Raw genomic sequence first — 14,466 nt, forward strand, 5'->3', positions numbered from 1 at the left:
CAATGCCTGTTCTGCACTGGTATCACCCCATTGAAGCTGAGAGTGAATAACTGAGTGATCTCAGTACGGATTACAGTGGAATAACGCATACATTCCGTATATCATGTTCTGTTTGGTATTCATGTGACCCTTCTCCAATATTAATCTGTTTTATTTTGAAGGGCTTCCCACCAGATTGCTGAGGCACACTCATACTCACATATGGTCCAACATCTATATGCACACGCTCACTTTTCCTTGGTTTCTACATGTGAAAAATCAGCACTCACATGCAGAAGAGTATCTGAAAAACAAGTGCCAGGTTCCTAAATGGGAGAGGTCATTTGGGACCCTGACACCTTCTCTGCTCCTCTTGTCAAACCGTAGAGGTTTCCGTCTCTAATAGAGAGGTCTATGCAGATAGCATCAAGCTGTAAGTAAAGAACCTCTAAAATATTTAGGGAAGCAATTCTTCCTGCTCCTAATCCTGCCAACACCAATTTCAGATAAAAACCATAAAACCCAGCAGTTTCTATTGGAATGGATTTAGTTATTATGCTAGCATGTAGGGGGAAAAAAAAACAAAAAACCAGAGCACTATGCTAGCAGGGGGATGCATGCTTTGATTGTGACTCATGGGCTTTTCAGAGAAATAAAGGAAATTATCCCCTCCAAATTTCTTCAGTTGTGCTTTATGTTACAGCACCAGGCTATTAACCGTGTTCAGAGCGGAATAAAAACGAGCTGTGCCTATTCCAGGGAACAATTAAACAGGGGAGTCGTCACCCTGATTTAGAGCAATGCAGCTAATAAAACTAAGAATGGCACCAGGTCTGAATTTCTTCTCACAAAACAAGGATGGGAAGTAGAAGGAGGGTATTCCTCAAATCTCTAAAATCCTGGAGACCAGCAGAGAATGTAATGGTATGATACCTAAACTGGCTGGTAGATTAGAATAAAGAAGCACAAGAAGTAGTATATAGTGCAAGGCATTAGAAAGCACCAGAAATAAAGGAATTTTACAAGTGCTTAACCTGCTGTGTTGGTTTTGTGTCAAAAGAAATTTAACTTTTCTGTTGTTTTTTTAAGTTTTCAGGTTTTTTAAGTTTTCCTTTTCTATTGCCTCCATTTGAAACATAATCCAAATGCAGTACGGTCTGGCACTTATTGGAAAAGTTGCAGAGACTATCATCAGGCACTATAACCTCGCTCCACAATGCTTTCCCTCTCCTCCAGTAAAACTGCAAAGCTGCTATATAATCCTCGGCCAATAATTTCTGTGTGTTGATTTAAAAGCGTGGGAAGAGGAATCAATCTCAAAGTCTGTTGGCAATTTCCAAATGCCAGCTGGTTTCATCCCAGTCGAGCTGGAGGGGGTTCCTCACCAAGGCTGGAACAACTTAGTGTCCTCCACGCTATTTATCTTGCGAATGAGAGCACCTCTGCCACCTATATACGGGGAGTGCTTCAGCGAATATGTGAATGCCGTCATCGGCAGAGCAGGATAGAAACACACTGCACAGGCAGCGAGAACAGCTTCTGTTGCTAAACCTGTAGTGGAGAGAATTGCTTAATAAAGAGGTCTTTCCTTCTACAAACATGCATGTGTTTAACTGTAGTTCTGCTGAAATCAATGGCACTTCTTGTGGATATAAAGTTAAATGTTTGTGTTTGTGCCTGTGGAGCCCAAGCACACAAACATTTTATGCCATCTGAAAGTTGTATTAATATGGAGATCATTGCGGAAAGCACTAGGGGATATTATGCTTTTATTATATCTAACATATGGAAAACATTTTATTATATGAGACACAACATAATCATTATAATTGAATATTATCAAATGAAAAATCCCATATGTGTCTGAAAACTGTGCACCACTGTAATTACAAATGGAAACTAAGAACATTAAGAATAAAAGGCTGGCAAAAATTACTGTTTTGCTCCATTTTGTTAGCTTTGCAATCTGGGCAACATTTCCTCAGCAAGGTAAGTTCTTGCTGAAAAAGCAGTTAAGTACACCAGTAAGGGAGCAGCAAATGTTCTATATAAGGAGGAATTTTATTTTTTAAACTCCAGATACACAAGATAACAAGTGGCCCGTCAAAACTTTGCTCTTGAAATTAAAATTTACCCTGGCAGAGGCCTTGAATATTTTGTAATGAACTTACGGTCTCTTCTGCCCTTGCTCTGTTTGTTCCATCAAAGCGATACAAAAAAATAAGCTGAGACAGGTTTGGATCAAAGGCCTATTCTAATATTAATTTTGTAAAACATGTGTTTCATAAATTTTCAGCCCAGCGGAGTCTCCTACCCACACAGCCTAGTGGGAACGTGCCCCAGGGTGCTGTAGCTGTAGAGTATTCCGAAGAGCTGGGGGTGGGAGGCACAGCTCATACCCAGTCCCTATCCCTACTGTACACTCACTGAAACCACACCGGCAGAGCTTTCTTCCCGTCCCGTGCATGCCAGCGGTACAGCTGTTAAGGCTGTGAACAAAAGCAGGACGATTGATATAATGGGAAATGCAGTTATCGGAGGGCTCGGTAATGGAGCAGGCAGCCTGGCTCAAACAAACAGTGAGCACAAAGGTAAGTGACACTGAAGCAGGCAGTATGTATTCATCGTTGCATCCTGTATGAAGACAGGGAACGACAAAGTCCCCACAGAAAAGAAATGTGCCATCTAGGAGAACGGAGGCAGCTGCCAAGACCATGAAGCAGGAGTTTGAAGCTGGCAGTTTGCTACATTCTAGACAACCTGGCATTCACATTGAAATAGGATACAAGGTTTGCAAGAGCAGGGTGACTCAGTGCACTGGGTTTGTGCCAGTTTCAGAGGTTTCTGTTTCCTCATCGCTGTACCGGCTTCCCTTTCTCCTCCCAGCATGATAAGCCTCATACATGGGATTCATCCTTAAAGACACAATGAGGGGAAGAGACCCAAAGGAGGACCCAGAGGCAGCTCCATCCCACACCCCGCTGAGCCCACTGAGGTTACCCACAGCCAGCCCACCCTCCCCACGCCTCCACACTCCTCCTGCCAGAGGTCACTACCCCACCAAGGCGTCTTTGCTGACCCAGTTCACACCAACTGCACAACCAGCAGAGACCACAGATGCAAGAAGAGGACTCGGCAGCAAGGCTGGAATGGCAACCCTTCAGCCAGCACTGCCACCAGCATGGACACAGAAGACCAAGAGGGCATTAAGTGCCATCAGCCCATTGCTCACAAGGGCCAGATACTAGACCACAGATTCGCTAGATAAACCACTGCGGTTTGCCAGCTGGCTTGGAAAGAACTCCTGGGGTCCTGCACAGGGAAACAGGTCTGTCCCAAAGATCATGTCACTCTGATGGAGGACACAACCAGGGCAGTGAGAGTCCTGAGAAACTGGGTCCATCTCCAGTGAAGTTAACTGAGAGCTTCCCCACACCAGTATTTGGTCAAGCGCTATTGGGAAGCTTGGTCCCAGGCAGCTAACAGGTAGGTCGCCAGCGGGATGATCCAAGGTGAAGTTGATGACGTTCCATTTGGAAATCATTATGCAACTCCCCCCCACCTGCACAGACGCTTCTGCACTGCCTGTGCCGAGGTCACCCTGGCTCCAGGGTAAATACACTCCCTCAGCTGCTGGGTGAGTTCCTCTCGCCTAATATTTGCTGTTTGGGCTTCTGGAATCGCTAGTGGCAAGAAACCGGCAGGTCCCGTGCGAGCTGGTCCCACCTGGCTTCTCTCTGTGCTGGCAGGAGAGGAAGCGATGGAGCTCACGCTCCCAGCGAGGCAGCTCCCTGGCTACTCCCCTGCTTAGATGGGGTGCTTAATGCTCAGGGAGACACAGCCCGGGGTTAGCACAATCTCTGCACTCACAAGCTGGTTTTTTTTCAAAAAACGATTGAGACAGAAATTTCATTTCAGTTCAGATACTCTTGATTGCTGCTTGCAGAAAAACATAAATAATTAATCGCATTAGAGCACTGTCACTCAGCCCCAGTTTTGCTTCACCTGAAGTAAAAAATGACCCCTTTAAAGACAAAAAAATTGGCAGGCACTTAATCTTTATTCTGCGCTGCTGTCTTTTCCCCTGCTTTAAAAAAACCTGCTTCTCCATGTAACCAAGTAATTATGTTTGAAGAGTATTAGCCATCCTAATGCATGGTGATTAATCAATGGTGATAGGATGTTATCCCAGTTTGACCCTAGCAGAGGAGGAGGATGCCACCGAGTCTCTTAAGAAATTAATAGCAACGATGTCAGATCCTAGAAGGCCCGCAGAACTTTGCCAAGACTGACCCACTTCCAGAACAACTTCAAGACCATTTCTAAAGGACACATACCTTACAGCTAAAGCATCAAGAGATGGAGGGACACAGGAGGTTTGTTTGAGTAAAGTAAGATCTCATCCCCGTCTCCACTGGTTCTTTAGGAACATTCATAGAGCAGCACTGATGGGATCAAGCAGAGCTTCTTCCAACCCTTCTCAGCAGTAAAGGTCAGTTCATTAACTGATCAGCAAAGAAGAAAGCTCTCCTGCAGCCTGTGAGTGTGCATATCCACATTCACCTCTGGTATGTGCAATAGCACATTGACATTAACAAAATTACACCAGAGAACCTCGTTGGGATGACACTGCTCAATAAAAAGCTGGAGACTCATGTGTTGATTTCAACTCTTGTGACTGATGCTCAATCAGCCACTTGTCTTGTTGGAGCAGGTACTGTAGGACGTTTCTCAAAGGGAAGAGCTTAGGCAGTAGACTTACTGTCAGTCTAGCTACCCTTTCCCTACAACCAAGGCTTCCAAACAAGACAGATTCCATGGTGGACATAAGGGCCATTCAAGTCTGTGGGAAGGTGAAGCTTTGCTCGAGTATGCTTAATTTCATCCTTTGTAGGACTGTACACCTAGATGCACCATTTAACATCAGAACTCTGCAGGCACGTGGTGCAGACTTGCTGCTCAGAGCAGAGAAAGGCCACAGAGCCAGCCGTTCTGCCGCTGGGCAGACGGCATCCCTACCCCATCGCTGGGCTAATGGGGGCCCTGCAAATGTACTTCGAAGGCCAGACACAAGCAAGCCTTCCTCCTGTCTCAGCTGGGAGAGGCCATCACCAAGTGAGTGGCAGGTCTCAACACTCCAAACCAAGTGATCAAATACAAATAAAGCCACTGTTGCATTTTATTTTTGGGGTGGAGGGAGAGTTAGCAAACTTCAAAGGACAGAACGATTCTGAATAACAATGCCGTGGCAAGAGACACCAGAAGTGCTAACGATTTGCCGCTAACTGTAAACATAGGGTGGCTTGAGCAACAGCCTCGGTGTTCATTTATTCCCATCACCTCTCCATATATGTCCCGGAGGGGAATTATTATTGAACAATGAGAATGAAAACAAGTATTAAACTGCAGAAAAAGGTTTATTACCCTCACAGTTGGAAAACCAATACACTTCAGAAAGGCACTTTTAACTTTGGACAGTTTCAGATTAGAATCTTTATTCATCTGTCCATTTTGCAAAGTAACTTCATTCTGTGGAAAAACCATTCAATTTCAAATGCTTTAGGACAACACGAACAACAAGCCAGTTAGCTCTGCTACCCTCTTGCTGCATGCAGCAGTGTTAGAAAGCCTGGCTGAGAGCACCCCATGGTCTCCTCCCCTACCTGCTGTAAGCAGATAAATTGATCTACATCGAAATTACTCTCCATTTTATGAAGCCAGGCTGTTTTGAGGATAACATCTACAGATACTGGTTCCTGAAGGATACTATGTTCTTTCAGACATGAATTTGAGATTACAAGTTAAAGGATAATTAATATATTGTCTGGAAGAAAGTGAAATGGTGCCTCCATCAAGAGAACAAACCACATGCCTTAAAACAGTGTCATTTTAGGATGATGCACCAAAGATATTTAATCCAGTATGGCATCACATTTCCTGTCTGACCTGATAAATGGGTCTCCTTCTACTTCTAATCTGCACAGGAATTAAAATCTTCAGACTATCTGTACTAGCACAAATAAATTACATGTTTGTTTTAATGACTTTGAAATTTCCCTCTGACAAATTCTAAAGGTATAAATAATCTCAGAAGTCGTGCAGGAAGATAAACAGTCATGTTTTAATAATCATAATTCACAAAGCAAACAACGCTTGGGTGTAAATCGAAACACAGCATCATTCTGCCAAAAGTGGGAAAGATAGAGTATGAGAAGCATTGTGTTGATTGTCTCCTAAGGAAGTCAGGTTCAGATAGGTGTCAGGGTGTACAGCATGTACCCTGAGATGTCTGGATACAATTTACAAGTCCCGGAGGAAGATTTCTAGGCAGCTCCCCCTCATGCCAAAGCCTTTGCATTTTAGCTCAAGGGGCAGAGCACCATGGGGTGGATTGCACAACCTTATATCAGAGCCAGCTTGCCAAAAACTAACACCTCACCAACGTGACATGAAGGACTGACCCATAAGGCATCTCTCTTGGGAAATACACAACCCCTCAGAAGTGAGCACTCTGTCTTTATCTCATTGATGGTGCCACAGCCTCTACTATGAGCGAGAAACCCAAAAGCAGAGACAGCAACTCCCTTCTTGGCCTCCAGCCCTCCTCTGTGTGTTGAAAGGGAGTTAAGGACAAGTTGCTCAAAAGGATCATTATTTTCTTGCATAAGAAGATGCAAAGTGGTGCACCTACTGGAATAATCCTACGTTTTCCCCCTATGCTGGCTGAACTGGGAACAAGGGTCCCAAAACAAGACCATCCCGATGAGCAAGAGACAGAGTCCCTCAAAAACCAATCCTGCAGCAACGATGGCTCTCCTAGGTGACTGAGTACCATCTGTTAGCTGAAGAGGGGCGCATGCTGCAAAGTAATCTACATACAAAGTTCTTCCTTGCTACCCCAGCTCCCTCACAACACCTCTATCCTAGTTTTACACTTGAAGGTAAGATCAAAATAGACCTGACCATTGCAAATACATTTAATTCATCTTTCAAAGGCACTAAGGCCAAGGTGTGGGCAGAAGCACAAGGCTTTCAGGAGGTACTGCTGTTCAGCACAGACATCAGGGCTGCAGGCTGCTCCTCTTTTCCTTGCACCTACAGCCTCCACTGCCATGGAGCGCAGGGCCTTGCTGCACACCACAAAGGGTTTGTGTGGCAGAGAAAAGCATTAGCCTGCTCCCTGTTTGTGGTAGCTTTCTTCAGGCAGGGTGAGCTGTCCTCAAGATTCAAACCAAAGAGTTGTCCAAAATAACTTTCCAAAGTATGGTCCACTAATGTTTTCTCAGGAAGGAGCAGGTCTTTGCAAGTGTGCTGAATATCTCCCAGCTGCCCCACCAGAAAGTAAACCTGGGATCTCCAGAGCTGTAAAACATGAGCTACTGCCTGTTGCTGTAAGAAATCATTGCTTCCTAAATAAGATCAGCAACTGTAGAACTGAAGACACTCAGTAACATGCAAGAGACAGTCAGGCTTGTAAGGCCTGGGGGGTGTCTAACAATTGTTTCTGGCAGAAACCAGCCGTTTTCATCATCAGTTTTCCCTGTCCTTGGTCTCACACCAGTCCTTTCTCTCTCTTCCATCTCTGAACACCTTCTGAAGAGCTAAAACCAACCTTTAGTTTCAGTGAGGAAGAAGTCCACAGTGTGCTAAAAAATGAAGATTTACCTTCAAGAGCAAATAAAAGCATTCATCTTTCACTGGCAATGAAGTCAATTTACCTGAAGGACTGATTTTTACCAAGTTATTAAATCTGAGACTCATGGTTTTAGATAACTCAGTTGCCTTTTATTTCTGGTTTTGAACCATCAAGTGGCAGAAGGGGAAATGAAAATGGCAGAAAAGGAAAACTCTTCCGAGGATATAATGGTCCATTAAGCAAAATTTTAAACCAACTTGTCTTTGGCTCTCTATTGCTCAAATGCAATTCTGTTCCTTCCCTTCAGGCTGTTATTAACACTTTTATAATGAGTAACTAAAATAAAACTCAAGTGAATAAATATGCTCAAGGCATTTTGTTATTTCAGCAATTAGAGACAAACTGCCACAGTAAAGCTAAAAGCATTTGGGAAATTATATTCAAGGAAACACTCACCATAACTGCAGTAATCCTTGGGCTGCTCTTGGCAACCACAGTGAACGCTGTGAAGAAGCTGGGTCTCTGTCATTAGCCACTGGTAAAGGACAATTTGTGCTATGGAACTGTGCAGCATGGCAAAATTTAATAGTGAAGAGGATCAAAGTTCTGCAAAACCTTGTACTGGCAGCAGTATTCACAAATTGCCATACAGTTTAAAAAAAGAACACCAAACCCAAAACTATTTATTACTCAGGAGACAAGCATTTGCTCAGGTGGGAAGTGGGCCTGAAAGGGGAGAGCCCCGTAATTAGGCTACCTGTGCTGCCCAGGTGAAATCCCCATCATAGAAAACACATACCCTGAATAAACCCCGGTCTGTCAGTTGTTGGTTAAAGTTCTGGCTTGTTTTATTGTTTATACATTTTTGATGACCAGCAAGCAGGAAGAAGACAGCCTAGAGGCTTTTTTGACATGATATTGGTCATGAAGACGAGACTTTGCATGCCGAGCGCCCTGACCTCTGGGCTGCGGGAGCTCTGAGGGCGTCCCCTCCGGGACACAGGCACAGAAACATGGTGTGAGGCTCCCAGTGCTCACCAGTCTACTAATGGCCTGTCCTTGTCACTCCTCAGTGACAAGGTTTTATATCAGATATCAGAACTCACTCTTGTGAGCTTAGCACTACATGCCCACAGGGCACCATGCCCAGCATTGCTGGTAACTATTACATTAACTTAGCAATTATTTATTCCAGCAAAACTCAAAGGGAATTTGTTCTGGGAAGAAAGGATGGTAGAAAAAGGGAAAGTAACAAGCAGACAGGTTTTACAAAAAACTAATTTTCTTCTGTGACTGGCTAACAGGCTTTCAGAAAACAGAAGACAGTACATGTCATTTATTTTGACTTTAATAATGCTTCTGAGGCTTTTTTGCGTGACATTTCCGAGCAAGCTAGGGAAACATGGTCTGGGTGAAACAAAGAAGAGGTAGGAAGGCAGAACATCATACTGAGAGAGCAGTTATCCATGATCCAGGGGACATGCTGAGTGTGCTTCTGCATCTCTCTGGGTCTGATACTATTTGACTTTTCCCTTAATGGTCTGCATTAGGAAAAACAGCACATGTATGACGGGCACAGCGGAGACTGATCTGGGGCAGTCTGTAAGTAGCTTGGTCAACCAGACTGAGAATTCAAAAGAATCATGACAACTGGAAAACAGATTTGAAAAAAATATTTAAATTGAAGAATGAGAAGTGCCCAGTACTACAGGAAGCAGTACAAGCTGCAGAAGTACAGGCTGGGGAGAAAACGGGCTAGCCAGAAGCTCCTCAGAAAGGAGCTGCGTTTACAGTGGATTGCAAGTGAATTGCGTTATTAGTTAGCAATTCCCAGTCATTAGGGAAAAAGATAAATGTCAATCTGCAATGCATGAACAGCAGTGTGCTCAGAGAGGGCTGTGGAGCAGAGTCCTGTTCTCTTCCGCATCTTCCCTCTCCGCATGCTATGGCCCCACAGAGGACCCGCTTCCACAGCCAGCCACAGTCCTGCCCAAGCCCCACGGAGGTCGGCAGAGCCACCGGGAAGCAGTCTGGAGCATGATGTGTCTGGGCTAACCTGGTACACAGGACTCGGACAGGTTTAGCCTGATGCCACGCCAGCTGTGTTGCAGTGCTGGTGCAGGCAGGCCCCTGCCTTTAGCAGCACAGACATAAGGATGTCTGGAGTAGTTGCCTCAGGGACCAGACTGCTACCCCCAACAAAGATCCCAAAGATATTATTCCCTCTCCACAATATCCCCTGCCTTCAGCTGCCTAATCCTCTCCTTGTTTGGTAGAATAGTAACAGCGGGGTAGTTGTCCTTCCATTGGCACTGCCTTGCAATCTGTGCCTGCAAACACCTGATTTTCCACCAGAAAGTTTGATCAACTTGTCCAGAAAGCTTCCATCCAATAGACGTGATCCAGTTATCACAACTGCTGTGTGCAGGTGACTTCTGTCCTTGTTTCTGTTTTCAGGAAGACAGGACACTCAGGAGCACAGCACAGCTCAGTCTCTACATTTCTAACATATGTTGATGATGGGCTCTGAGTGCCCCTGTAGTAACTTGCGTTGTTCTTGCATTTTATGGACTTTGCATAAATTTCTTTACAGCAAAATGCTGTCTGGGAAATTAAAGGGCTGCTCCTTTTCTCTTTCAGATTCAGATCTTGAGTTCCTAGGTTTCGTCTTCTTCTCCCTTTGCCCTTAGCAAATCAAGTGCATTTTCAATGTTGACAGTAGTTTCTCTTCAAAGAAGAAAATAATTGATCAAGAAGCCATTTGCAAATGTGTGTCAAAGAGAGTGTAATCTGAATGGGAACATCTAAGTGCCTGGGAGTAGCAAAAGTTTACTGATAATAATTGCTGTTTCCCAAGGGTCAATGAGGATGAAAGTTCTGTGTGAGCCAGTCCCCGTGCTGGGTGCCCCCACGGGCAGCAGCCAGACATCTCATGGCTGATGCACATCGAGAAGGGATTTGACCATTGTTCCACAAGAGCTGGGAACTAAACCTGGTGTCCTTAAGTCACTTGCTAATTCCTTAGCAACCTCCCTCTCACAGTGAATGCAGTTTATGGCAGGATCCACACAAGACATGTCTATTTTGCTTTTGCATGACGAAATGCCACTGCAGTGGAAGGGGTACGGGTGAGAGGCGTACCCAGTGTACCTGGAAGGCATCCCAGCACAGCCACAGCTCAACCCGCTGGATGCCAGCCTGAGCACAAATAGTGGCTTCTCGCTCTGACAGTGAAAACAGGAGCAGAAAGAAGCAGCAAGCTGAACGCAGGTGACATGGCCACGGTCAGGAATGAAAGTTTCAGAGGCTGCAAAAAGCCAATTAGATAAATCCACAGAAGAAAAATCCATGAAGAATTGTTAAGCACAAAGATACCGCAGCTGATTCAGAAGGTCCCTAAGCCATAAACTGCTGAAGGCTAAGCGAATACACTGCAAAATTATCGTTATAGCCGCCCCCATCAATATACTCTTCCCCAAGCACCCCCTACTATCATCCACTGCCAGAGGTGGGACGCTGGGCTGCACAGACCTTTGGCCTGGTGCAGTGCAACTGCCCCTGAGCTCTTGGGAGGTAAAAGCAAGCACAGTGCTGCTTGGGCTGCGACAGCAGCACTGACATGCTGGTGGTATGGATCCAGGGAATGGAAATGTCACGCTGTCTCTCCTGTATGTCTGCTAGCTAGGCTACAAAGATAGAGCGGTAATTGGTGTACATTGCTGGAAGATTAATAACCACTTGAAACGTCTAATGACATTGCATTTTATGCTATGGTCTGATGGACATAATCTGCCCGTGATCCGCACAAAAGCTGTTTTATAAATCAGTTAACAGTCATCAAAAGCAGCATTGATAATAAATGCATTATTTTTTTGGTATTAATGTACTACAGCACTTTAATCCAAAAGAATTTTGGTTTTGTCACTTACAAATGAAATTCTTATCTCTCCTTGCAGTGGTAAAACATAATTTTAGTATGATAGATGTGAAATGCTCTCTGTATTTTTCTACTTACAGTGTTTTTGTTGCCAGATAGATTACTTATAACATGGTTCCTTCAGATATTACTGTAAAGTATGCAGAAAATATCTGGATTCATATTCAATCACTCAAAATATTCATTCCGTATAAAAGGCTAGTTTCACTTTAGGCTTTAAACCTACATATATATTATCAGACCGTTTCCACAAATCGTGGCTTGATCAGCCTGTAGATAATATGCACAGACACCAGGTTTGCTGAATGCCAATGGCTAATACAAATTTCTTGAATACTAAACTTTTGTTCTTTTCCAGCCGCAACTCTGGGAATGACACCACTGCCTATCACTTCTGGGTTTCCACCAAGAAAAGACACAGGAAGAAGAACTGAGTCTCTTCTTCCCATTCAACACCGTGCAATGACCCCCGTAAGCAACCAGAACGATTCACCCATACCTGGCAGCACAACGTCCAGGTTAAAGCAGTTGTCACTGGATTTAATGATTCCTCTAGAACACGAGGAGAGTGTAACTTGTCCCTGTCCTTCATTACAATTAAGTTTGGTTTGTTGCCTATTTCAGACCGTCTCCCCTGAACAGTGATGCATGAGGCATGAAAAAGCACTCTCACTCGGCAATTGGAAGTGCTGCCCTGTTGACCGTAAGGTGTTGCAGATAAAGGACCAGCGGGGGCATGCAGCATCTGCTGCTGTTGTGGCAGGATGTTGCATACAGAGACCAAAGGGGCAACTCGGTATAATAGGCAAGATCTGCATTTCCAGGCCCAGAACGAGCTGTGTCAGGCTACATTTGCAGGGGAGTCCAGCCTTACGGCTGCAAGTTTGCAGGGGCGTCAGTAAAAGGTGTCCCTGGCTGCAGCAGAGACACGCTGTTATGGTCTTATGTGATGTGACATATTAGCTGACACATTTTATTTGGTATGTCATAGCCTCACTTGCGGAGGCTAACAAATGAAATCACAGCTGTCAACCATCCAAATTAAAAATAAATCACTCCACTGACCCTTGAACCAAGCTGACAAGTCATTCCCCCACCCGACGGCATCACATTCGCTCTCAGTTTCCAATCCTCTGCTATAATCCGTGCTTTAATTTATTTTTCAGTTCTGGCCTGGCAAAGCCAGCTCTACCCACCTTTAGCCGCCTGGGTGCAGCCTCCGTGCAGTGACCCATAGCCACGCTGGTGGGCTCAGGGGAGATGGGATGGATGGGATGTGCTGGGACCAGGCTGGGAGAGCCTTGCCCGTAGCGGCTGGGTCTGGGCACGGCTCCTGCTCGCTGTGGATGTGCTGTTCAGGCGGCAGTTTGGGGAGGATGAACAAGGGGCAGCTGAGCCCCAGCCTAGCGCCCGTGTACCCAGTGGATCAAGCCCTGCCTGTGTGCCCTTTTCAGGCAGCTGGAGAACACCCTACAGACAGGCCCTGGTAGTCATGGATGACTTTAAACACCTCCGTGTCTGCCAAACGGGCACTATGGCCGGGTGCAAGCAATCCAGGTGATTTCTAGAGCGTATTAAAGATAATTTCTTGATGCAAGTGATTGATGAAATGACCAGGGTAGATGCTCTGTTGCACCTGCTACTCAAACAAGGAAGAGAACTGTTGGATGATGCAGCCTTGGATACAGTGACCATGAGAAAATGTGGAGTTCAAGATCCTGAGAGGAATGAGCAAGATAAACAGTGGAAATACAACTGTGGGCTTCAGAAGAAAATAATTTTAGTCTCTTCATGGACCTACTTGGCAGGATCTGATGAGAATATTCCCCAGAGCGGGGCAAAGGGTCCCAGGAGAGCTGGCTCATGGTCAAGGACAGCCTCCTCAAAGCACGAGAACGGTTCATTCCAATGCACAAAAAGTCAAGCAAGTGTGGCAAAAGGCCAGCATGGATAAATGTGAAGCTCCTGACTTGAGGTCAAACACAACAAAGAAATATACAGAAGGTAGAAGCGAGGACAGGCTGCTTGGAAGAAAAACCAAAGACACTGCCTGTACATACAGAAATGGAGTCAGGAAAGCCAAGGCTCAGCTGGGGTTGAAGCTAGCAGGGCAGGAGACGGTCAGCAAGACAGGTTTCTGTAAGTACACCATCAGCAAAGGGAAGGTGAAGGAGAATGTGGGCCCACTGCTCAGTGGGGCAGGGGAGCTAGTGACAAGTGATAGGAAAAGGCTGAGGACTCAAAGCCTTCTTTGCCTCAGTTTTCACAGATAAGGCTTGTCCTCGGGCCTCCCAGGTCCCTGAGCCTTCTGGCAGTCTGTGGGAGAGAAGCAGTACCCAAAGCAGAGGAAGAAAGAGTCACCAATCATGTAGCCCACTTGGATACACACAAGTCTGTGGGACTCTCTTGGGCTGTAGTAGAGTGTAGCCAGCAGGTCCACAGAAGTGATCCTCTTCAGCACTTGGAGCACCACAACTGGAGTGCAGTGTCCAGTTTTGGGCTCCCTTGTACAAAAAGGATACGGACATACCTGCTGCTTGACAACACGTACACCAAGTTTATTTTCAGTTATCTCACTCTTTTGTTTGCCTTTCTGTCCTGTAGACTGACACTCTGAACCCGTAGTCAGATCTGGGTCTGGTCACAAGTGGTGTTCCCCAGGGCTCAGCATTGGTTAATATCTTTATCAATGATCTGGCCGAGGGGATCGAGTGCACCCTCAGTAAGTTTGCAGACAACACCAAGTTGGGTGGCAGTGTTGATCTGCTTGAGGGTAGGAAGGCTCTGCAGAGGGATCTGGACAGGCTGGATCGATGGGCCCAGGCCAATTGCATGAGGTTCAACAAGGCTCAGTGCCGGGTCCTGCCCTTGGGTCACAACAACCCCATGCAGCGCTACAGGCTTGGGGAAGAGT

The sequence above is a fragment of the Gymnogyps californianus genome, chromosome 5, assembly GCF_018139145.2.
Source record: "Gymnogyps californianus isolate 813 chromosome 5, ASM1813914v2, whole genome shotgun sequence".
Classification (NCBI taxonomy): domain Eukaryota; kingdom Metazoa; phylum Chordata; class Aves; order Accipitriformes; family Cathartidae; genus Gymnogyps; species Gymnogyps californianus.